The sequence below is a fragment of the Triticum dicoccoides genome, chromosome 2A (assembly GCF_002162155.2).
Source record: "Triticum dicoccoides isolate Atlit2015 ecotype Zavitan chromosome 2A, WEW_v2.0, whole genome shotgun sequence".
NCBI classification, from domain to species: Eukaryota; Viridiplantae; Streptophyta; class Magnoliopsida; order Poales; family Poaceae; genus Triticum; species Triticum dicoccoides.
This window is the reverse complement of record NC_041382.1, coordinates 76366723-76394324: the sequence shown is the minus strand read 5'-3', so window position 1 is coordinate 76394324 and position 27602 is coordinate 76366723.

Sequence of the window (27602 nt, the reverse complement as noted above, 5' to 3'; positions counted from 1 at the left end):
CCATTCCATTAGCTTAGCACCCGATCGTTTAGTATGTTGCTATTGCTTTCTTCATGACTTATACATGTTCCTATGACTATGAGATTATGCAACTCCCATTTGCCGAAGGAACACTTGGTGTGCTACCAAACGTCACAACGTAACTGGGTGATTATAAAGGAGCTCTACAGGTGTCTCCAAAGGTACATGTTGGGTTGGCGTATTTCGAGATTAGGATTTGTCACTCCGATTGTCGGAGAGGTATCTCTGGGCCCTCTCGGTAATGCACATCACATAAGCCTTGCAAGCATTGCAACTAATGAGTTAGTTGTGAGATGATGTATTACGGAACGAGTAAAGAGACTTGCCGGTAACGAGATTAAACTAGGTATTAAGATACCGACGATCGAATCTCGGGCAAGTAACATACCGATGACAAAGGGAACACGGTATGTTGTTATGCGGTCTGACCGATAAAGATCTTCGTAGAATATGTAGGAGCCAATATGAGCATCCAGGTTCCGCTATTGGTTATTGACCGGAGATGTGTCTCAGTCATGTCTACATTGTTCTCGAACCCGTAGGGTCCGCACGCTTAAGTTTTCGATGATAGTTATATTATGAGTTTATAAGTTTTTGATGTACCGAAGGAGTTCGGAGTCCCGGATGAGATCGGGGACATGACGAGTAGTCTCGAAATGGTTGAGACATAAAGATCGATATATTGGACGACTATATTCGGACATCGGAAAGGTTCCGAGTGATTCGGGTATTTTCGGAGGTACCGGGGAGTTACGGGAATACGAGGAAGAAGCAATGGGCCTTAATGGGCCTTAGTGGGAAGAACCAGGAGGTGGCGCGTGCCCCTCCCAAGCCCAGTCCGAATTGGGCAAGGGGTTTGGGGCGCGGCCCCTCTCTCCCTTTCTTCCCCTCTTCCCCCCTTTTCCCCCCTTCTCCTAGTTGGACTAGGAAAGGAGGAAACCTACTCCAACTAGGAGTAGATATCCTACTCCCCTGGCGCGCCCCTCCTAGGGCCGGCCTCCTCCCCCCTTGCTCCTTTATATACGGGGGAAGGGGGGCACCTCTAGACACACAAGTTGATCTTCGTGATCGTTCTCTTAGCTGTGTGCGGTGCCCCCCTCCACCATAATCCTTGATAATATTGTAGTGGTGCTTAGGCGAAGCCCTGCGACGGTAAAACATGAAGATCGTCACCACGCCGTCGTGCTGACGGAAATCTTCCCCGACACTTTGCTAGATCGGAGTCCGGGGATCGTCATCGAGCTGAACGTGTGCTAGAACTCTGAGGTGCCGTAGTTTCGGTGCTTGATCGGTCGGGCCGTGAAGACGTTCAACTACATCAACCGCATTGTCATCACGCTATCGCTGTCGGTCTACGAGGGTACATAGACTACACTCTCCCCTCTCGTTGCTATGCATCACCATGATCTTGCGTGTGTGTAGGAAAATTTTGAAATTACTACGTTCCCCTACAGTGGCATCCGAGCATAGGTTTAATATGTTGATGTTATATGCACGAGTAGAACACAAGTGAGTTGTGGGTGATATAAGTCATACTACTTACCAGCATGTCATACTTTGGTTCGGCGGTATTGTTGGATGAAGCGGCCCGGACCGACATTACGCGTACGCTTACGCGAGACTGGTTCTACCGACGTGCTTTGCACACAGGTGGCTGGCGGGTGTCAGTTTCTCCAACTTTAGTTGAACCGAGTGTGGCTACGCCCGGTCCTTGCGAAGGTTAAAACAGCACCAACTTGACAAACTATCATTGCGGTTTTGATGCGTAGGTAAGATTGGTTCTTGCTAAGCCCGTAGCAGCCACGTAAAACTTGCAACAACAAAGTAGAGGACATCTAACTTGTTTTTGCAGGGCATGTTGTGATGTGATATGGTCAAGACGTGATGAGATATAAGTTGTTGTATGAGATGATCATGTTTTGTTGAAGTTATCTACAACTGGCGAAATCCTTATGTATGTCTCTCTATTGCATAAGATGCAAGCGCCAAATAATTGCTTTACTTTATCGCTATGCGATAGCAATAGTTGCAAGAGCAATTGTTGGCGAGACGACCATGTAACGACACATTGATATAGATCAAGATGATGGAGATCATGGTGTCATGCCAGTGACGATGGAAATCATGACGATACTTTGGAGATAGAGATCAAAGGCACAAGATGATGATGGCCATATCATGTCACATATTTTGATTGCATGTGATGTTTATCTTTTATACATCTTATTTTGCTTAGTTCGTCGGTAGCATTTTAAGATGATCTCTCGCTAATTATCAAGAAGTGTTCTCCCTGAGTGTGCACCGTTGCGAAAGTTCTTCGTGCTGAGACACCACGTGATGATCGGGTGTGATAGGCTCTACGTTCAAATACAATGGGTGCAAAACAGTTGCACACGCGGAATACTCAGGTTATACTTGACGAGCCAAGCATATACAGATATGGCCTCGGAACACGGAGACCGAAAGGTCGAGCGTGAATCATATAGTAGATATGATCAACATAGTGATGTTCACCAATGAAGCTACTCCATCTCACGTGATGATCGGACATGGTTTAGTTGATTTGGATCACGTGATCACTTAGAGGATTAGAGGGATGTCTATCTAAGTGGGAGTTCTTAAGTAATATGATTAATTGAACTTTAATTTATCATGAACTTAGTCCTGGTAGTATTAGCATATCTATGTTGTAGATCAATAGCTCGCATTGTTGCTTTCATATGTTTATTTTGAAATGTTCCTAGAGAAAATTGTGTTGAAAGATGTTAGTAGCAATGATGCGGATTGGATCCGTGATCTGAGTTTATCCTCATTGCTTCACAGAAGAATTATGTCCTTGATGCACCACTAGGTGACAGACCTATTGTAGGAGCAGATGCAGACGTTATGAACGTTTGGCTAGCTCAATATGATGACTACTTGATAGTTTAGTGCACCATGCTTAACGGCTTAGAATCGGGACTTCAAAGACGTTTTGAACGTCATGGACCATATGAGATGTTCCAGGAGTTGAAGTTAATATTTCAAGCAAATACCCGAGTTGAGAGATATGAAGTTTCCAACAAGTTCTATAGCTAAAAGATGGAGGAGAATCGCTCAACTAGTGAGCAGGTGCTCAGATTGTCTGGGTACTACAATCGCTTGAATCAAGTGGGAGTTAATCTTCCAGATAAGTGATTGACAGAATTCTCTAGTCACCATCACCAAGTTAGTAGAACTTCTTGATGAACTATAGTATGCAAGGGATGACGAAAACGACTCCCGAGCTTTTCATGATGATGAAATCGATGAAGGTAGAAATCAAGAAAGAGCATCAAGTGTTGATGGTTGACAAGACCACTAGTTTCAAGAAAAGGGCAAAGGGAAGAAGGGGAACTTCAAGAAGAACGGCAAGCAAGTTGCTACTCAAGTGAAGAAGCCCAAGTCTGATCCTAAGCCTGAGACTAAGTGCTTCTACTGCAAAGGGACTGGTCACTGGAAGTGGAACTGCCCCAAGTATTTGGCGGATAAGAAGGATGGCAAAGTGAACATAAGTATATTTGATATACATGTTATTGATGTGTACTAGTGTTTATAGCAACCCCTCAGTATTTGATACTAGTTCAGTTACTATGATTAGTAACTTGAATCGGGAGTTGTAGATTTGAACAAAGACTAGTTAAGGGTGAGGTGACAAGGTGTGTTGGAAGTAGTTCCAAGATTGATATGATCATCATCGCACACTCCCTATACTTTCGGGATTAGTGTTGAACCTAAATAAGTGTTATTTGGTGTTTCCGTTGAGCATGAATATGATATGATCATGTTTATTGCAATACGGTTATTCATTTATGTTGGAGAACAATTGTTGTTCTATTTACATGAATAAAACCTTATATGGTTACACACCCAATGAAAATGGTTCATTGGATCTCGATCGTAGTGATACACATTTTCATAATATTGAAGCCAAAAGATGAAAAGTTAATAATGATAGTGCAACTTATTTGTGGCACTGCCGTTTAGGTCATATTGGTGTAAAGCGCATGAAGAAACTCCATGTTCATGGACTTTTGGAATCACTTGATTATGAATCACTTGATGCTTGCGAACCATGCCTCATGGGCAAGATGACTAAGACTCCGTTCTCTAGAACAATGGAGCGAGCAACTGACTTATTGGAAATAATACATACTGATGTATGCGATGCGATGAGTGTTAAGGCTCACGGCGGGTATCATTATTTTCTGACCTTCACAGATGATTTGAGCAGATATTGTTATATCTACTTGATGAAATATAAGTCTGAAACATTTGAAAAGTTCAAAGAATTTCAAAGTGAAGTGGAAAATCATCGTGACAAGAAAATAAAGTTTCTACGATCTAATCGCAAAGACGAATATTTGAGTTACGAGTTTCCGTCTTCAATTAAAACAATGTGGAATAGTTTCACAAACTCATGCCACCTGGAACACCATAGCATAATGGTGTGTCCGAACGTCATAACCGTACTTTATTGGATATACTGCAATCTACGATGTTTCTTACCGATTTACCACTATCGTTTTGGGGTTATGCATTAGAGACAGCTGCATTCACGTTAAATAGGGCACCATCTATATCCGTTGAGACGACACTAAATGAACTGTGGTTTAACAAGAAACCAAAGTTGTCGTTTCTTAAAGTTTGGGGTTGCGATGCTTATTGAAAAAGTTTCATCCTGATAAGCTCAAACCCAAATCGGAGAAATGTGTCTTCATAGGATACCCAAAGGAGAAAGTTGGGTACACCTTCTATCACAGATCCGAAGGCAAGACATTCGTTGCTGAGAATGGATCCTTTCTAGGGAAGGAGTTTCTCTCGAAAGAAGTGAGTGGGAGGAAAGTAGAACTTGATGAGGTAACTGTACCTGCTCCCTTATTGGAAAGTAGTTCATCATAGAAATATGTTCCTGTGACTACTAGACCGATTAGTAAGGAAGCTAGTGATGATGATCATGTAACTTCAGATCAAGTTACTACCAAACCTCGTAGGTAAACTAGAGAGAGATCCGCACCAGAGTGGTACGGTAATCCAGTTCTGGAGGTCATGTTACTTGACCATGACGAGCCTACGAACTATGAGGAAGCGATGATCAGCCCAGATTCCGCGAAATGGCTTGAGGCCATGAAATCTGAGATGAGATCCATGTATGAGAAAAAGTATGGACTTTGATTGAATTCCCCAATGATCGGCGAGCCATTGAGATTAAATGGATCTTCAAGAGGAAGACGGACGCTGATAGTAGTGTTACTATCTACAAAGCTAGAATTGTCGCAAAAGGTTTTCGACAAGTTCAAGGTGTTGACTACGATGAGAGTTTCTCACTCGTATCTATGCTTAAGTCTGTCCGAATCATGTTAGCAATTGCCGCATTTTATGAAATCCGGAAAATGGATAAACAAAACTGCATTCCTTAATGGATTTATTGTATATGATGCAACCAGAAGGTTTTGTCAATCCTAAAGGTGTTAACAAAATGTGCAAGCTCCAGCGATCCATCTATGGACTGGTGCAAGCATCTCGGAGTTGGAATATGCGCTTTGGTGAGATGATCAAAGCATATAGTTTTATACAGACTTGCCGTGAAGCCTGTATTTACAAGAAAGTGAGTGGGAGCACTACAGCATTTCTAACAAGTATATGTGAATGACATATTGTTGATCGGAAATAATGTAGAATTATTCTGCAAAGCATAAAGGAATGTTTTGAAAGAAGTTTTTTCAAAGAAAGACCCCGGTGAAGCTGCTTACATATTAAGCATCACGATCTATATAGATAGATCAAGATGCTTGATAAGTTTTTTCAATGAGTACATACCTTGACAATATTTTGAAGTAGTTCAAAAATGGAACAGTCAAAGAAAGAGTTCTTGGCTGTGTTACAAGGTGTGAAATTGAGTAAGACTCAAAGCCCGACCACGGCAGAAGATAGAAAGAGAATGAAAGTCATTCCCTATGCCTCAGCCATAGGTTCTATAAAGTATGCCATGCTGTGTACCAGATCTATTGTATACCCTACACTATGTTAAGCAAGGGAGTACAATAGTGATCTAAGAGTAGATCACTGGACAGCGGTCAAAATTATCCTTAGTGGAATAAGGAAATATTTCTCAATTATGGAGGTAAAAAAACGTTCATCGTAAAAAGTTACGTCGATGCAAGTTTTGACACAGATCTGGATGACTCTAAGTCTCGATCTAGATACATATTGAAAGTGGGAGCAATTAGCTAGAGTAGCTCCGTGCAGAGCATTGTAGACATAGAATTCGCAAAATACTTACGGATCTGTATGTGATAGACCCGTTGACTAAAATAATCTCATAAGCAAAACATGATCACACCTTAGTACTCTTTGGGTGTTAATCACGTAAACGATGTGAACTAGATTACTGACTTTAGTAAACCCTTTGGGTATAGGTCACATGACGATGTGAACTATGAGTGTTAATCACATGGTGATGTGAACTATTAATGTTGAATCACATGGCGATGCAAACTAGATTATTGACTCTAGTGCAAGTGGGAGACTGAAGGAAATATGCCCTAGAGGCAATAATAAAGTTATTATTTATTTCCTTATATCATGATAAATGTTTATTATTCATGCTAGAATTGTATTAACCGGAAACATAATACATGTGTGAATACATAGACAAACAGAGTGTCACTAGTATGCCTCTACTTGACTAGCTCGTTAATAAAAGATGGTTATGTTTCCTAACCATGAACAAAAGAGTTGTTATTTGATTAACGAGATCACATCATTAGAAGAATGATGTGATTGACATGGCCCATTCCATTAGCTTAGCACTCGATCGTTTAGTATGTTGCTATTGCTTTCTTCATGACTTATACATGTTCCTATGACTATGAGATTATGCAACTCCCGTTTGCCGGAGGAACACTTTGTGTGCTACCAAACATCACAACGTAACTGGGTGATTATAAAGGAGCTCTACAGGTGTCTCCAAAGGTACATGTTGGGTTGGCGTATTTCGAGATTAGGATTTGTCACTCCGATTGTCGGAGAGGTATCTCTGGGCCCTCTCGGTAATGCACATCACATAAGCCTTGCAAGCATTGCAACTAATGAGTTAGTTGTGAGATGATGTATTACGGAACGAGTAAAGAGACTTGCCGGTAACGAGATTAAACTAGGTATTAAGATACCGACGATCGAATCTCGGGCAAGTAACATACCGATGACAAAGGGAACACGGTATGTTGTTATGCGGTCTGACCGATAAAGATCTTCGTAGAATATGTAGGAGGCAATATGAGCATCCAGGTTCCGCTATTGGTTATTGACCGGAGACGTGTCTCAGTCATGTCTACATTGTTCTCGAACCCGTAGGGTCCGCACGCTTAAGTTTTCGATGATAGTTATATTATGAGTTTATAAGTTTTTGATGTACCGAAGGAGTTCGGAGTCCCGGATGAGATCGGGGACATGACGAGTAGTCTCGAAATGGTTGAGACGTAAAGATCGATATATTGGACGACTATATTCGGACATCGGAAAGGTTCCGAGTGATTCGGGTATTTTCAGAGGTACCGAGGAGTTACGGGAATACGAGGAAGAAGCAATGGGCCTTAATGGGCCTTAGTGGGAAGAACCAGGAGGTGCCGCACGCCCCTCCCAAGCCCAGTCCGAATTGGACAAGGGGTTTGGGCGCGGCCCCTCTCTCCCTTCCTTCCCCTCTTCCCCCTTCTCCTAGTTGGACTAGGAAAGGAGGAAACCTACTCCAACTAGGAGTAGGAATCCTACTCCCCTGGCGCGCCCCTCCTAGGGCCGGCCTCCTCCCCCCTTGCTCCTTTATACACGGGGGCAGGGGGGCACCTCTAGACACACAAGTTGATCTTCGTGATCATTATCTTAGCCATGTGCGGTGCCCCCTCCACCATACTCCTCGATAATATTGTAGCGGTGCTTAGGCGAAGCCCTGCGACGGTAGAACATCAAGATCGTCACCACGCCGTCATGCTGACGGAACTCTTCCCCGACACTTTGCTGGATCAGAGTCCGGGGATTGTCATCGAGCTGAACGTGTGCTAGAACTCGGAGGTGCCGTAGTTTCAGTGCTTGATCGGTCGGGCCATGAAGACGTTCGACTACATCAACCGCGTTGTCATAACACTTCCGCTGTCGGTCTACGAGGGTACGTAGACTACACTCTCCCCTCTCATTGCTATGCATCACCATGATCTTGCGTGTGCGTAGGAAAATTTTGAAATTATTATGTTCCCCAACAGGCCTTGCCATAAAATTAGCATAAAGCGGCCGCCCAAACAAGGCATGGTACGGACTTTTGATCTTTACCACCTCAAATGTCAAAGTTTCTGACCTTGAATCGCAGTCATCTCCAAAAGCTACCTCTAAAGCTATCTTACCAACAGGATATGCAGACTTACAAGGCACCACACCATGAAAGACCGTATTTGACGGTTTAGATCCTTATCTGTCAACCCCATACGGCGGAACGTATCATAATACAAAATATTGATACTACTTCCCCCATCCATGAGCACTTTAGTGAACTTGTATCCCCCGACTTGAGGGGCTACCACCAAGGCCAAATGACCTGGATTATCAACCCGGGGCGGGTGATCATCTCTACTCCACAAAATAGGTTGCTCAGACCAGCGTAAATACTGCGGTACCGCCGGCTCAACAGAGTTGACTACCCTTTTGTGAAGCTTCTGATCACGTTTGCACAAACTAGTAGTGAAGACATGGTATTGCCCGTTGTTCAGCTGTTTGGGATTGCTCTGATAACCCGACTGCTGCTGCTGCTGCTGACTCCCCTGATGGTTGTAGCCTCCCTGGTTGCCTTGGTGTCCTTGGTTGACGTGTCCGATTTGGTTGCCTGGAAACCCTGAACCGGAACCACCACCTCCGTAACCCGGCCCGTGGAAACCTCCTCCTGAACCGCCGAGCGGGCCGTTGTCATATTGGAACATATTGGAATTCTTGAAATCCCGCATGATATAACAATATTTCCAGAGATGTGATGCCAGTTTCTCCTTCGATCTGTGCTTTGGACAGGGCTGATTTAACAAACACTCCAAATTGTTGCCTGGACCTCCACCCCTCTAGGGCTGCTTGCCTTTACGGTGCTGGCCATTCTCCTATGCATTGGTATTTGCGACAAAGTTCAAGCTACTGTCGGCCTTGTGCTTACCAGCGTTTCCATGTCCTACCGGATTGTGTTGTTGGCCTTTGGCATTGCCGTTCTTCTTACCTTTCTCCGGTTTGTCCTCCTCTGAATCCGGATCCTTGGTATTATCTGAATCGGCATATTTAACCAAAGCGGCCATGAGTGTTGACATGTCGTTGCAGTGACGTTTGAGCCTTCCCAACTTCTGTTTTAACGGTTTGAAACGGCAATTGCCCTCTAACGTTAACACTGCGGTGTCTGCATTGATACGATCTGATGAATGCAAAATCGCCGAGACCCGTTTGACCCAATGGGTCGTGGACTCCCCTTCCGCTTGGACACAAGCGGCCAGACCTACAATTGACATTGGCTGCTTACACGTATCCTTGAAGGTCTGGATAAACCGGTGCTTCAATCCGGCCCATGCTCCAACAGAGTTGGTCGGCAAGCTCTTCACCCAAGTGCGAGCTGTTCCTTCCAACATCATGGTGAAATATTTAGCACACACCGCCTCATCCACATGTAACATCTCCATTGCCATTTCATAGCTCTCCACCCATGCCTCTGGCTTCAAATCGGCGTTGTAATTTGGTACCTTACGAGGTCCCTTGAAATCCTTGGGCAGTCTCACATTACGCAAAGCGGGAGTTAAACACGGTACCCCTAAGGAACTGAACATCACCCCTGGCTCCACGGAGGCCGTGGGGTGAACCGGAGTATGCTGCCGTGCTTCGTGTCGAGCTGTCAACTCGGCCTCTCGACGTGCGCGACCATGGTCCACAACATCTTGCGCATTAGCGCCTCCCCCGGCCGGGTTGTTCCCTCGTGGCGGATTTCGGCAACGTGCACTACTGGACACGGCCAGTTCGTCCTCCACGTGTCTGCTATAACTCCGGCTTGGACATGGAGTGGAATGAATCCTCTCACGGCTGTGTGAATATGCTTGCTGTTGATTTAGTGCTGTTTGAAGGAGATCCCTGGCCCGACGCGCTCCCACTACAACCGGTGACTCGCCGTCGGTTGGGAGGGCCGCCAGGCCTGAAGCGGCGGCCACAATGTTGTTCAATGGATTGGAATAATGCCCAGGCGGCGTTCATGGCACAATGTTGTTCTGGCAAGGCAGGTCCGTCGTGCGTGGCTGAACCAGCGCTCCTGCTCCCGGCACCCCCGCTCGGTTTAGCGTGGGTTGGTTACCAGCTCCTGCACCTGGCGTGTTGAAAAGATTCTGCGGCTCATAAACCGACGAGAGACGTGATTGATACCTTCTTCTCATGACTTCCTATGAAGCATTCTGATCCAGTCTAATCTGGTAGGCCTGTGCTTCCAACTCAGCCCGCTCCGTAGCCATCCTGGCATTCTCTGCTGCCAGGTCCGCTTTAGCCTGGGCTATCTGATCTTTCGCTTTTACAATCTCCGCATTGTGCTGATCCCTGGTTGCTATGTCCACCTCCGCGGACATAAATGTTGCCAGAGCGTCGAACAAGTCAGACAAGACTTGGGCCGGAGGTGGCGCCGAGCTTCCTGCCCCTGCTGGTGTGACCGTCGTTGAACCGGAGAGCATTGCTGCGGCGGTAGATGAATGAGGCGCCGATTGTGTGCCGACCATGAAGATGGCGGCCCAGTTTGGTAGACCGGGGGAATCCGGAATACTGTTGCCCTCAGATCCTCCCTCAATCCGGCTGTCCTACAACCGGTAAAGCGATTCGGTCTCTCCAGAAGACTCGTCATCAGAGCAGACTACAGTTTCTCCATCGGACAACGGTCCATCCTCATACCCCGATCCATGGATGACACCTACGAAAACATGCCTTGCCTCGGGCTGAACCGGCGAAGAACTTGCACGCCGAGCCGTTTCGATGATGTCGGTGCAGATGTCTGGCTCGGGGGCCGGTTCGCCGATCTTGCCGATGAAGACGTGAATCCCACCAAAGGGGACCCGGTACCCGTATTCGATTGAATCGGCGTCGGGACCCCATCCTTTATTGTCGATGTAGAGCTTTCCGCGACGACTCTCCGTCGTCTGGCCCATAGTGTATCCCTTAAGTCACTCGAAGCTGCCCTTCAAGAACTCAAAACCATCGTGCGATAGCCCCACGGTGGGCGTCAACTGTCGTGGGTTTGTCACGGCAGATGTCCTCATGAAAGGACTTAGTCGTGGAGCCATCTCAACGGGTTATCTTAAAGGGGTTAAACCGTACAAGGGGACACGGGAGTTTATACTAGTTCAGCCCCTTCGATGAAGGTAAAAGCCTACGTCTAGTTGTGATTGGTATTGCTAGGGTTTCGAAGGCCAGGGAGTGAATCCGCTTTGTCTGGCTCTCGATTTGTTGTTTTATGTCTCTAAACCGCGGCCGGGTCGTCCCTTTATACACATAGGTTGACGCCCGCCGGGCTACAGAGTCCCGAAGCCGGATCATAAACGTATCCGGTTTGTCATCTCTCTCTCTATCTTACTATACAAGTTACATGACTAGGCCAGTTTACATTTATAGGCTGTTACCCGCCTTTGGGCCCTCTGTAAAGCGCCATCATCTTTACCTCTTCATGGGCTTCTAATCTTCAAAGAGTCAACCCGCTACATAAGGCCGGTTTACCTCAAGTAGTAATATCCCCAACAGCTGTCATAGATATGTGATATCGCGTATATCTAGGTGGGTGGGTGGATTTAAATCCGAACCCTGAACCAATTTCAGATTTGGAGTCTGAGAAACTTCCGAGCTTAATAGGTTGGGCTCCGGGAGATCGACCGATTTTTCAGGTCTACCGTCTGATTCCAAGTTCGGAGGACAAGGTGTGTCATTCTGTGGGTAGGTATCCGGCTCTTCGAGCTCGGAGATCCGAACATAGTTCGTCCTCAGTATAGAGGGAGAATTGTTGTTTTGCTCCTCCACTACCGCTATCTGATGGGTGATCGACGGAGATTTGATTTCTCTCTGATCGGGTTTAAGCCCAATCCGACCATAGTATGTAGCGACCCAAAGCTGCGATGCGATCCAGGAGTTCGTTCAAGGACGATAATTCCATCGGATCCATCTGTTTGGAGTATTCGGAGTCAATTCGGAGGCGGTTTTTGATGACCCGAGAAGTCATCGACGACTCACCAGCCGAACAGACGGTCATGATAAAGCCACCCAGCCAGAGGGTTTGGCCTGAGGCCAGGGCTCCATCGGTGATGATGTTGTCCTGGATCACAAGGCGAGCCATCAACCCTAACTTTGAAGTCACAGTGGAACTCTCAATGAAAGCACCCATGTCGGTGTCAAAACCGGCGGATCTCGGGTAGGGGGTCCCGAACTGTGCGTCTGAGGTTGATGGTAACAGGAGACAGGGGACACAATGTTTACCCAGAGTCAGGCCCTCTCGATGGATGTAAAACCCTACATCCTGCTAGATTAATATTGATGAGTATGGGGGTTACAAGAGTTGATCTACCACGAGATCATAATGGCTAAAACCCTAGAAGTCTAGCCTATCTGATTATGAGTATGCCCTCCTACGGACTAAGCCCTCCAGTTTATATAGACACCGGAGGGGACTAGGGTTATAGAAAGTTGGTTACATACAAAGGAAATAGTATATCTAGACACCAAGCTTGCCATCCACGCAAAGGAGAGTCCTTTCCGGACACGGGAGAAAGTCTTCTATCTGGTATCTTCATGGCCCAATAGTCCGGCCCATGTCCAACAGGCCGGACCCCCGAGGACCCCTTAGTCCAAGACTCCCTCAACTGCCCCCCCTCTAGATGCATCTAGGGGGCCGACCCCCTCACCCTTTCACCCTATAAATAGAGGGGGTGGGAGGGCATCCGCACCCCTTCCCTGGCACAGCCCCTCCCTCCTCCGACACCTCCTCCTCCTCCTCTGTAGTGCTTAGCGAAGCTCTGCCGGAGAACCACGAGCTCCACCACCACCACGCCGTCGTGCTGCCGGAGTTCTCCCTCAACATATCCTCTCCCCTTGCCGGATCAAGGAGGAGAGGTCCCTGGGCTGTACGTGTGTTGAACGTGGATGCGCTGTCCGTTGGGCGCTTGATCGGATCTTCCGCGATTTGAATCGCCGCGAGTACGACTCCATCAACCGCGTTCTTGCAATGCTTCCGCTTAGCGATCTTCAAGGGTATGGAGATGCACTCCCTCTCTCTCATTGCTAGCATCTCCTAGATTGATCTTGGTGACACGTAGGAATATTTTGAATTATTACTACATTCCCCAACAGTGGCATCAGAGCTAGGTCTATGCTCACATGAAAGACAAGAATTGAAGCACAAAGAGAGCAGCATGAAACGCGTGACAAACACATCTAAGTCTAACATAGTTCCTATGCATAGGCATCTTATAGGCAAACAAATTATCATAGCAAGCAAAAACTAGCATATGCAAGGAAGAGGAAGGAAACAATAGCAATCTCAACGTAACGAGAGGTAATTTAGTAACATGAAAATTTCTACAATCATATTTTCCTCTCTCATAATAATTACATGTGGGATCATAAGCAAATTCAACAAAATAGCTATCACATAAAATATTTTTAACATGATCCACATGCATGCAAAGTTGACACTCTTCCAAAATAGTGGGATTAACATTAACTAAAGTCATGACCTCTCCAAACCCACTTTTATAAAAAAATCATAAGATTGAACATTCTCCAAATATGTGGGATCTAAAGTTGACACTCTTCCAAACCCATTTTCAATAATATTGCAAACACTATTATCAATCTCATATTCATCATGGGGCTTAAATAAATTTTCAAGATCAAAAGAAGAATCACCCGAATCATGATCATTGCAACAAATAGTAGTCATAGCAAAACTAGCATCCCCAAGCTTAGGGTTTTGCATATTATTAGCACAATTGACGTTAATAGAATTTATAATAACATCATTGCAATCATGCTTTTTATTAAAAGATCTATTGTGAATCACTTTATAATTTTCTTCTATCAACACTTCATCACAATTTTCAGATTCACGAATTTCAAGCAAAACCTCATAAAGATAATCTAGTGCACTCTTTTAGAAAGATTAGCAAGAGGATGAGGATTCATGACAATAGATATTTAGCAAGCAAAGATGCAAGCTAATAGAAGGCACATGGTAACACGAGCAAACAGAAGGGCAAATGGAAGAAGGGCGAAGAAAAGGCAAAGGTTTTCGAAAATCGTTTTAGAAGTGGGGGAGAGGAAAACAAGAGGCAATTGGAAAATAATGTAATGCGAAGGAGAAGAGTTTATGATGGGTACTTGGTATGTATTGACTTGAGCATAGATCTCCCCGGCAACGGCACCAGAAATCCTTCTTGATACCTCTTGAGCATGTGTTGGTTTTCCCTTGAAGAGGAAAGGGTGATGCAGCAAAGTAGCATAAGTATTTCCCTGGGTTTTTGAGAACCAAGGTATCAATCCAGTAGGAGATAACATGCAAGTCACCTAGTACCTGCACAAACAATCAAGAACCTCGCAACCAACACAATAAAGGGGTTGTCAATCCCTTCACCGTCACTTACAGTGGTGAGATCTGATAAAGATAATAAGATAAATATTTTTGGTATTTTTGTTGTATAGATTGGAAAGTAAAGATTGCAAAATACTAAACAAGATGTGTTGTAAAAAAAGAGATGCAATATAATAAGGAAGAGACCCGGGGGCCATAGGTTTCACTAGCGGCTTCTCTCATGATAGCAAGTATTACGGTGGGTGAACAAATTACTGCCGAGCAATTGATAGAAGAGCGCATAGTTATGAGAATATCTAGGCAATGATTATGAAATATAGGCATCACGTCCGTGTTAGGTAGACCAAAACGATTCTGCATCTACTACTATTACTCCACACATCGACCGCTATCCAGCATGCATCTAGAGTATTAAGTTCATAAGAACAGAGTAATGCTTTAGGCAAGATGACATGATGTTGAGGGATAAACTCAAGCAATATGATATAAACCCCATCTTTTTATCCTCGATGGCAACAATACAATACGTGCCTTGCTGTCCCTACTGTCACTGGGAATGGACACCGCAAGATTGAACCCAAAGCTAAGCACTTCTCCCATTTCAAGAAAGATCAATCTAGTAGGCCAAACTAAATCGATAATTCGAAGAGACTTGCAGAGATATCAAATCATGCATATAAGAATTCAGAGAAGAACCAAATATTGTTCATAGATAAACTTGATCATAAATCCACAATTCATCAGATCTCGACAAACACATCGCAAAAAGTATTACATCGAATAGAACTCCAAGAACATCGAGCGGAACTTTGTATTGAGAACCAAAGAGAGAGAAGAAGCCATCTAGCTAATAACTATGGACCTGAAGGTCTATGGTAAACTACTCACACATCATCGGAGAGGCTATGGTGTTGATGTAGAAGCCCTTTGTGATCGAATCCCCCTCCGGCAAATCGCCGAAAATGGCCCCATATGGGATCTCACGGGTACAGAAGGTTGCGGCGGTGGAAAAGTGGTTTTGTGGCTCCCCCTGATGTTTTTAGGGTATAAGAGTATATATAGGTGAAAGAAGTATGTCGGTGGAGCTCCATGGGGCCCACGAGGGTGGGGGCGCGTCTACCCCCCTGGGCGCGCCCTCCTGCCTTGTGGAAGCTTCACGGAGTTCCATACTTCCACTCCAAGTCTCCTGGTTTGCGTTTGTTCCAGAAGATCCTCGTGAAGGTTTCGTTCCGTTTGGATTCCGTTTGATATTCCTTTTCTGTGAAACACTAAAATAGGCAAAAACAAAAACTGGCACTGGGCCTCCGGTTAATAGGTTAGTCCCAAAAATAATATAGAAATGCATATTAAAGCCCATTAAACATCCAAAATAGATAATATAATAGCATGGAACAATAAAAAATTATAGATAGGTTTGAGACGTATCAAGCATTCCCAAGCTTAATTATTGCTCGTCCTTGAGTAGGTAAATGATAAAAACAGAATTTTTGATCTAGAATGCTACCTTACATAATTTTCAATGTAATTTCCTTTATTGTGGCATGAATGTTCAGATCCAAAAGATTCAAGACAATAGTTTAGTATTGACATAAAAACAATAATACTTCAAGCATACTAACCAAGCAATTATGTCTTCTCAAAATAACATAGCTAAAGCAAGCTCATCCCTACAAAATCATATAGTTTGGCCATGCTTCATCTCCGTCACACAAAATGCTCCCATCATGCACAACCCTGATGACAAGCCAAGCAATTGTTTCATACTTAGCCTTTTCAAACTTTTTCAACTTTTACGCAATATATGAGCGCGAGCCATGGACATAGCACTATGGGTGGAATAGAATGGTGGTTGTGGAGAAGACAAAAAGGAGGAAGATAGTCTCACATCAACTAGGCGTATCAATGGGCTATGGAGATGCCCATCAATAGATATCAATGTGAGTGAGTAGGGATTGCCATGCAACGGATGCACTAGAGCTGTAAGTGTATGAAAGCTCAGCAAAAGAAACTAAGTGGGTGTGCATCCAACTTGCTTGCTCACGAAGACCTAGGGCAATTTGAGGAAGCCCATCATTGGAATATAGAAGCCAAGTTCAATAATGAACAATTCCCACTAGTATATGAAAGTGACAACATAAGAGACTCTCTATCATGAAGATCATGGTGCTACTTTGAAGCACAAGTGTGGAAAAGGATAGTAACATTGCCCCTTCTCTCTTTTTCTCTCATTTATTATTTTTGTTTGTTTGGGCCTTCTCCTTTTTTTGGCCTCTTTTTTTTCTTTTTATTTTTCGTCCAGAGTCTCATCCCGACTTGTGGGGGAATCATAGTCTCTATCATCCTTTCCTCACATGGGACAATGCTCTAATAATGAAGATCATCACACTTTTATTTACTTACAACTCAAGAATTACAACTCGATACTTAGAACAAAATATGACTCTATGTGAATGCCTCCGGCGGTGTACCGGGATGTGCAATAAATCAAGAGTGACATGTATAAAAATTATGAAAGGTGGCCATGCCACAAATATGATGTCAACTACATGATCATGCAAAGCAATATGACTATGATGAAGCGTGTCATAATAAATGGAACGGTGGAAAGTTGCATGGCAATATATCTCAGAATGGCTATGGAAATGTCATAATAGTTAGGTATGGTGGCTGTTTTGAGGAAGGCAAATGATGGGCTTATGGTACCGGCGAAAGTTGCGCGGTACAAGAGAGGCTAGCAATGGTGGGAGGGTGAGAGTGCGTATAATCCATGAACTCAACGTTAGTCATAAAGAACTCACATACTTATTGCAAAAATCTACAAGTCATCAAAACCAAGCACTACGCGCATGCTCCTAGAGGGATAGATTGGTATGAAATGACCATCGCTCGTCCCTGACCACCACTCATAAGGAAGGCAATCAAAAAACACCTCATGCTTCAAATTTGTCACACAACGGTTACCATACGTGCATGCTACAGGACATGCAAACCTCAACACAAGTATTTCTCAATTTCACAATTAATCAATTAGCACGACTCTAATATCACCATATTTATATCTCAAAACAATTATCAAGTATCAAACTTCTCATAATGCTTAATGCACTCTATTTGAAAGTTTTTATTATACCTATCTTGGATGCCCATCATATTAGGACTAATTTTATAACCAAAGAAAATTACCATGATGTTCTAAAAGAATCTCAAAATAATATAAGTGAAGCATGAGAGATCAATAATTTCTATAAAATAAAGCCACCACCATGCTCTAAAAAGATATAAGTGAAGCACTAGAGCAAAATTATCTAGCTCAAAAGATATAAGTGAAGCACATAGAGCATTCTAATAAATTCCGATACATGTGTGTCTCTCCCAAAAGGTGTGTACAGCAAGGATGATTGTGGTAAGCTAATAATCAAAGACTCAAATCATACAAGACTCTCCAAGGAAAACACATATCATGTGGTGAATAAAAATATAGCCTCAACCAAAGCTACCGATAGATGAAGACGAAAGAGGGGATGCCTTCCGGGGCATCCCCAGCTTAGGCTTTTGGTTGTCCTTGAATTTTACCTTGGGGTGCCTTGGGCATCCCCAATCTTAGTCTCTTGCCACTCCTTGTTCCAAAATCCATCAAATCTTTACCCAAAAACTTGAAAACTTCACAACACAAAACTCAACAGAAAATCTCATGAGCTCCATTAGTATAAGAAAATGAACTACCACTTTAATGTATTGTAATTAACTCATTCTTTATTTATATTGGTGTTAAACCTACTGTATTCCAACTTCCCTATGGTTCATACCCCCCGATACTAGCCATAGTTTCATCAAAATAAGCAAACAACACATGAAAAATAGAATCTGTCAAAACAGAACAGTCTGTAGCAATCTGGAGGTTTCGAATACTTCTGTAACTCCAAAAATTTTGAACATATAGAAAAACCTAAATAATTTGTATATTGATCTACTTCAGTTGGAATTGGTATTTTATCGCTCTCTGGTAAAAAATGAAAATTATTTTCGTGAGCGCATACTTTCTGTTTTTATCAGCAAGATCAAACAACAATCACCCAAGAAGATCCTAAAGGCTTTACTTGGCACAAACACTAATTAAAACATAAAAACACAATCATAACAGAGGCTAGATAAATTATTTGTTACTAAACAGGAACAAAAATTAAAGAACAAAAATAAAATTGGGTTGCCTCCCAACAAGCGCTATCGTTTAACGCCCCTAGCTAGGCATTAATAATTTTAATGATGCTCACATGAAAGACAAGAATTGAAGCACAAAGAGAGCATCATGAAACACGTGACAAACACATCTAAGTCTAACATACTTCCTATGCATAGGCATCTTATAGGCAAACAAATTATCATAGCAAGCAAAAACTAGCATATGCAAGGAAGCGGAAAGAAACAATAGCAATCTCAACGTAACGAGAGGTAATTTAGTAACACGAAAATTTCTACAATCATATTTTCCTCTCTCATAATAATTACATGTGGGATCATAAGCAAATTCAACAAAATAGCTATCACATAAAATATTTTTAACACGATCCACATGCATGCAAAGTTGACACTCTTCTAAAGTAGTGGGATTAACATTAACTAAAGTCATGACCACTCCAAACCCACTTTTATAAAAAAAAATAAGATTGAACATTCTCCAAATATGTGGGATCTAAAGTTGACACTCTTCCAAACCCACTTTCAATAATATTGCAAACACTATTATCAATCTCATATTCATCATGGGGCTTAAATAAGTTTTCAAGATCAAAAGAAGAATCACCCCAATCATGATCATTGCAATAAATAGTAGTCATAGCAAAACTAGCATCCCCAAGCTTAGGGTTTTGCATATTATTAGCAGAATTGATGTTAATAAAATTTATAATAACATCATTGCAATCATGCATTTTATTCAAAGATCTATTGTGAATCACTTTATAATTTTCTTCTTTCAACACTTCATCACAATTTTCAGATTCGCGAATTTCAAGCAAAACCTCATAAAGATAATCTAGTGCACTCAACTCACTAGCAATTGGTTCATCATAATTGGATTTTTTTTAAAGATTAGCAAGAGGATGAGGATTCATAACAATAGATATTTAGCAAGCAAAGATGCAGGCTAATAGAAGGCACATGGTAACACGAGCAAACAGAAGGACGAACGGAAGAAGGGCGAAGGAAAGGCAAAGGTTTTCAAAAATCATTTTAGAAGTGGGGGAGAGGAAAACAAGAGGCGAATGGCAAATAATGTAATGCGAGGGAGAAGAGTTTATGACGGGTACTTGGTATGTCTTGACTTGAGCGTAGATCTCCCCGACAACGGCGCCAAAAATCCTTCTTGCTACCTCTTGAGCATTCGTTGGTTTTCCCTTGAAGAGGAAAGGGTGATGCAGCCAAGTAGCGTAAGTATTTCCCTCAGTTTTTTAAAACCAAGGTATCAATCCAGTAGGAGATAACACACAAGTCACCTAGTTCCTGCACAAACAATCAAGAACCTCGCAACCAATGCGATAAAGGGGTTGTCAATCCCTTCATGGTCACTTACGAAAGTGAGATCTGATAAAGACAATAAGATTAATATTTTTGGTATTTTTGTTGTATATATTGGAAAGTACAGATTGAAAAATAGTAAACGATATGCGTTGTAAATAAAGAGATGCAATATAATAAGGAAGAGACCCGGGGGGCATAGGTTTCACTACTGGCTTCTCTCATGATAACAAGTATTACAGTGGGTGAACAAGTTACTGCCGAGCAATTGATAGAAGAGCACATAGTTATGAGAATATCTAGGCAATGATTATGAAATATAGGCTTCATGTCCGTGTTAAGTAGACCGAAACGATTCTGCATCTGCTACTATTACTCCACACATCGACCGCTATCCAGCATGCATCTAGAGTATTAAGTTCATAAGAACAGAGTAATGCTTTAGGCAAGACGACATGATGTAGAGGGATAAACTCAAGCAATATGGTATAAACCCCATCTTTTTATGCTCGATGGCAACAATACAATACGTGCCTTGCTGCCCCTACTGTCACTGGGAAAGGATACCGCAAGATTGAACCCAAAGCTAAGCACTTCTCCCATTGCAAGAAAGATCAATCTAGTAGGCCAAACTAAACTGACAATTCGAAGAGACTTGCAAAGATATCAAATCATGCATATAAGAATTCAGAGAAGAACCAAATATTGTTCATAGATAAACTTGATCATAAATCCACAATTCATCGGATCTCGGCAAACACACCGCAAAAAGTATTACATCGAATAGATCTCCAAGAACATCGAGGGGAACTTTGTATTGAGAACCGAAGAGAGAGAAGAATCCATCTAGCTAATAACTATGGACCCAAAGGTCTATGGTAAACTACTCACACATCATCGGAGAGGCTATGGTGTTGATGTAGAAGCCCTTCGTGATCGAATCCCCCTCCGGCAGATCGTCGGAAAAGGCCCCAGATGGGATCTCACGGGTATAGAAGGTTGCGGTGGTGGAAAAGTGGTTTCGTGGCTCCCCTGATGTTTTTAGGGTATAAGAGTATATATAGGTGAAAGAAGTACGTCGGTGGAGCTCCGTGGGGCCCACAAGGGTGGGGCGCGCCCTCCTGCCTTGTGGAAGCTTCACGGAGTTCCAGACTTCCACTCCAAGTCTCCTGGTTTGCGTTTGTTCCAAGAAAGATCCTCGCGAAGGTTTCGTTCCGTTTGATATTCCTTTCCTGTGAAACACTAAAATAGGCAAAAAAACAGAAACTGGCATTGGGCCTCCGGTTAATAGGTAGTCACAAAAATAATATAAGAGTGCATATTAAAGCCCATTAAACATCCAAAACAGATAATATAATAGCATGGAACAATAAAAAATCATAGATACGTTGGTGACGTATCACACACCCATCTGGCAAGATAGTCACTGTTTAAACTAGAGTTGCAAAGCGTCAACTCTATTCCCTTAATGTCAGCCTTCTCGCAGACCTTAAAGATATCCCGACAGTCCGTGACTTTCCGGATGTCTTTCCAGAGGAACTGCCAGGCATTCCACCTGACAGAGATGTATAGTTTGTCATAGATCTTATCCCAGGAACCGCCCCAATTTCTAAGAGTCCTTACAAGATGGCTTGATAACCCACAAGTATAGGGGATCGCAATAGTTTTCAGGGGTAGAGTATTCAACCCAAATTTATAGATTCGGCATAAGGGGAGCCAAAGAATATTTGCAAGTATTAGCAGCTAAGTTGTCAATTCAACCATACCTGGAGATTAATTATCTGCAGCAACGTGATCAGTAGCACAGTAATATGATAGTTTTGATAGTAGTGACAACAGCAATAGTAACGGCAATAGTGATAGCAATAATTTTGTAGCAAGTGCAACATTAACGATAGCAGTAGTAACTTAGCAGAAACAATATGATATAAATTCATAGGCATTGGACCGGCGATTTGTTGGATGATATTCACCATGTGACAGTCATAACCTCGGGCGATACGGCACTAGCTCCAGTTCATAAATATAATGTAGGCATGTATTCCGTAAATAGGCATACATGCTTATGAAAAGAACTTGCATGACATCTTTTGTCCTACCCTCCCGTGGCAGCGGGGTCCAATTGGAAACTAAAGGATATTAAGGCCTCCTTTTAATAGAGAACCGGAACAAAGCATTAACACACGGTGAATACATGAACTCCTCAAACTACGATCATCACCAGGAGTGGTCCCGACTATTGTCACTCCGGGGTTGCCGGATCATAACATGTAGTAGGTGACTATAACTTGCAACATCGGATCTAGAATATGGATATAATGGTGATAACATAAACGGTTCAGATCTGAAATCATGGCACCCGGGCCCAAAGTGACAACCATTAAGCATGGCAAAGTCATAGCAACATCAATCTCAGAACATAGTGGATACTAGGGATCAAGCCCTAACAAAACTAACTAGATTACATGATGAATCTCATCCAACTCCTCACCGACCAGCAAGCCTATGAAGGAATTACTCACTCCCGGTGGGGAGCATCATTGAAATCGCGATGGAGAAGGGTTGGTGGTGACGAAGAACGAAAATCCCCCTCTCCGGAGCCCCAAACGCACTCCAGATCTGGCCTCCTGATGAAGAATAGGAGGTGACTGCGGCTCCATCTCGTGGATCCGGTAATTCTTTTTCCCTGATTTTTTTTGGAAAATTAGGATTTTATAGCATAGGTTTCAGGGTCTGCGGGACCACCAGGTGGGGACAACCCACCTGGGCGCCCCTGGGGGAGGGGGCAGGCGCGCCCTGGTGGGTTGTGCCCACCCAGGTGCCCCCCTTAGGTGTCTCTTGGCTCCAGAAATTCTCTTTCATTGTATAAAAAAATCCTCGCAAAGTTTCGTTGCATTTCGAGAACTTTTATTTCTGCACAAAAACAACACCATGGTAGTTTTTCTGAAAATAGCGTCAGTCCGAGGTTAGTTTCATTCAAATCATGCAAATTAGAGTCCAAAACAATAGGAAAAGCGTTAGGAAAAGTAGATACGTTGGAGACGTATCATGGCACCCTTAGAACTAGCTGAGATTAAGAAACAACTCGATGAATCCTTGCAAAAGGGTTTCATCCATCCTAGTTCTTCTCCTTGGGCTTGTCCTGTCCTCTTCATCAAGAAAAAGGATGGTACGGATCAGATGGTTGTATATTACCATCTCATTAATTTGGTCACGATAAAGAACAAGTATCCGCTCCCCAGGATCAGCGACCTGTATGATCAGCTCGCTGGATCCTCAGTCTTTTCAAAGATGGATTTGAGGTTAGGCTACCACCAAATCAAGATCAGAAATGGGGACATTCCTAAGAAGTCTTTTCTCACTCGTTATGGGTAGTACGAGTACACCGTTATGTCCTTCGGTCTAACCAATGCTCCAGCCACATTCTCCCGCTTGATGAACTCGATCTTCATGGCGTACTTAGATAAGTTCGTCGTGGTTTACCTCGACGATATTCTTATTTACTCGAAGAATGAGGAAGAGCATGTCGAACATCTCAGACTTGTGTTAGAGAAACTCAGAGAGCACCGCCTTTATGACAAGTTCTCCAAGTGCAAATTTTGGTTGCCAGAAGTGACCTATCTAAACCACGTGATATCTGGTAAGGGCATTGCTATCAACCCCAAGAGAGTGCAGGTCGTCCTTTATTGGACTCCACCTGAGTCAGATAAGCAAGGTAGTAGTTTCCTTGGTCTAGCAAGTTATTGTCGCCACTTTGTTGAGAACTTCTCCAAAGTGGCCAAACCTCTCATGGAACTTCTCAAGAAAGATAAAAAGTTTGAGTTATCCCCATAGTGTGAGCACAATTTCCAGGAACTGAAAAGACACCTGACTTCTTCTCCCATACTTGTGCCACCGGATTTCACTAAGGACTTTGTTATCTATTGTGATGCCTCACGACAGGGACTAGGTTGCATCCTTATGCAAGATCATCATGTGATTGCCTATGCATCTCGACAGTTGCATCCACATGAGGAGAACTATCCTACACATCTTGAGCTTGCAGCCATAGTCTATGCGCTTAAGACATGGTGACATTACCTTCTTGGTAAGCGTTGCGAGATTCACACCGATCACCAGAGTGTCAAGTATATCTTCACCCAACCAGATTTGAACCTTAGGCAAAGATGTTGGTTGGAGTTGATCTCGTATTACGACTTAGGTATTACTTACACCCCAGGCAAAGCCAATGTCATGGCTGATGCACTAAGTCGTAAGTCCTATTGCAACAATCTCATGTTTCAACAGGCTCAATGATTACACACAAGTATAGGGGATCGCAACAGTTTTCGAGGGTAGAATATTCAACCCAAATTTATTGATTCGACACAAGGGGAGCCAAAGAATTAATATTCTCAAGTATTAGCAGCTGAGTTGTCAATTCAACCACACCTAGAAACTTAATATCTGCAACAAAGTGTTTAGTAGCAAAGTAATATGATAGTAGTGGTAATGGTAGCAAAAGGTAATGATAGCAAAAGCAATGTTTTTGGTATTTTGTAGTGATGATAGCAATAGCAACGGAAAAGTAAATAAGCGAAGAACAATATATGGAAAGCTCGTAGGCAATGGATCGGTGATAGAGAATTATGCCGGATGCGGTTCATCATGTAACAGTCATATCCTAGGGTGACACAGAACTAGCTCCAATTCATCAATGTAATGTAGGCATGTATTCCAAATATAGTCATACGTGCTTATGGAAAAGAACTTGCATGACATCTTTTGTCCTACCCTCCGGCAACGGGGTCCTAGCGGAAACTAAGGGATATTAAGGCCTCCTTTTAATAGAGTATCGGACCAAAGTATTAACACATAATGAATACATGAACTCCTCAAACTACGGTCATCACCGGGAGTGGTCCCAATTATTGTCACTTCAGGGTTGCCGGATCATAACACATAGTAGGTGACTATAGACTTACAAGATAGGATCAAGAACTCTCATATATTGATGAAAACATAATAGGTTCAGATCTGAATTCATGGCACCCGGGCCCTAGTGACAAGCATTATGCATAGCAAAGTCATAGCAACATCAATCTCAGAACATAGTGGATACTAGGGATCAAACCCTAACAAAACTAACTCGATTACATGATAAATCTCATCTAACCCATCACCGTCCAGCAAGCCTACGATGGAATTACTCACGCATGGAGGTGAGCATCATGAAATTGGTGATGGAGGATGGTTGACGATGACGACGGCGACGGATTCCCCTCTCCGGAGCCCCGAATGGACTCCAGATCAACCCTCCTGAGATGTTTTAGGGCTTGGCAGCAGCTCCGTATCATAAAACGCGATGAATCCTTCTCCCTGGTTTTTTTCTCCCCGAAAGAAAATATATAGAGTTGGAGTTGAGGTCGGAGGAGCTCCAGGGGGCCCACGAGGTAGGGGGCGCGCCCCCACCCTCGTGGCTAGGGTGTGGGCCCCTTGGTCTTCATCTTCTGCAAGGATTTTTTATTATTTCCAAATAGACGTTCTATGATGTTTCAGGTCATTCCGAGAACTTTTGTTTCTGCACATAAATAACACCATGGCAATTCTGCTGAAAACAACATCAGTCCGGGTTAGTTTCATTCAAATCATGCAAGTTAGAGTCCAAAACAAGGGCAAAAGTGTTTGGAAAAGTAGATACGACGGAGACGTATCAACTCCCCCAAGCTTAAACCTTTGCTTGTCCTCAAGCAATTCAGTTGACAAACTCAAAGTGATAAAGAAAAACTTTTACAAACTCTGTTTGCTCTTGTTGTTGTAAATATGTAAAGCCGGCATTCAAGTTTTCAGCAAAGATTATGAACTAACCATATTCACAATAACACATAGGTCTCATGTTTACTCATATCAATGGCATAATCAACTAGCGAGCAATAATAGTAAATCTCGGATGACAACACTTTCTCAAAACAATCATAATATGATATAACAAGATGGTATCTCGCTAGCCCTTTCTGAGACCGCAAAACATAAATGCAGAGCACCTTTAAAGACCAAGGACTGACTAGACATTGTAATTCATGGTAAAAGAGATCCAGTCAAGTCATACTCAATGTAAACTAACAGTAATGAATGCAAATGACAGCGGTGCTCTCCAACTGGTACTTTTTAATAAGAGGATGATGACTCAACATGAAAGTAAATAGATAGGCCCTTCGCAGAGGGAAGCAGGGATTTGTAGAGGTGCCAGAGCTCGGTTTTGAAATAGAGGTGAATAATATTTTGAGCGGTATACTTTCATTGTCAACATAACAACCAAGAGATGGTGATATCTTCCATGCTACACACATTATAGGCGGTTCCCAAACAGAATGGTAAAGTTTATACTCCCCTCCACCAACAAGCATCAATCCATGGCTTGCTCGAAACAACGAGTGCCTCCAACTAACAAGAGTCCCAGGGGGAGTTTTGTTTGCAATTATTTTGATTTGATTTGCATAAAGCATGGGACTGGGCATCCCGGTGACCAGCCACTTTCTCTTGAGTGAGGAGCGGAGTCCACTCCTCTTGAGAATAGCCCGCCTAACATGGAAGATACGGACAGCCCTAGTTGATACATGAGCTATTCGAGCATACAAAACATGATATTTACTTGAAGGTTTAAAGTTTGGCACATACATAATGGTGAACTCATATGGAATAACTTTGGGGTTTATGGAGTTGGATGCACAAGCAGTATTCCCGCTTAGTACAGGAGAAGGCTAGAAAAAGACTAGGAAGCGACCAGCTTGAGATCGACAATAGTCATGAACATGCATTAAAATTAATCAACACCGAATGCAAGCATGTAACACCCCCTGTGTCATGCTACAGTAATCACCTGTTAATGGTGCCATGTCATTAGGTTACTCTTGCTAATCTTCACTTGATACAAATCACCATTCAAATTCAAATCCAATCTAAAGTCAAAAATTCTTTTTGTCAGACATGAAATCTAAAATGTCCATCTTGTGGCAAATAATCAATTGTTAATATTGGTGGTGGACCAACATTTTTGCAAGGTCATTAGTGACTAAAAGAAAATTGCAAAAGCTGAAAAAAAGTTAAAACAAAAACAAAAGGAGAGAAACGGGGCTACAGCCCCTGGCCTCCCCTTGGGCTTCAGCCCACCCGAGACAACCGGCCCAACTCAGCTGGTCGGCCTAGCCGCCTCCCCTTAACCCCCCTCCCGATCCACACCGAACCCTATCCCACCACCCGCATAACCCCCCACTCCCCGTCGATCTCTCTCTCCCTCGCTCCTCATGATCAAGATCAGAATCGAGCGCCCCCGTCGCCGCATCGCAGCTCACCATCGCCCGCGCCCCGCCAACCGTCACCACCGCGCCAGACCTCGCCGCGGCGCCCCCTCTCCCTCGATCTGGACACGCCGTCGCATGGCGACCTCGCCTCAGTG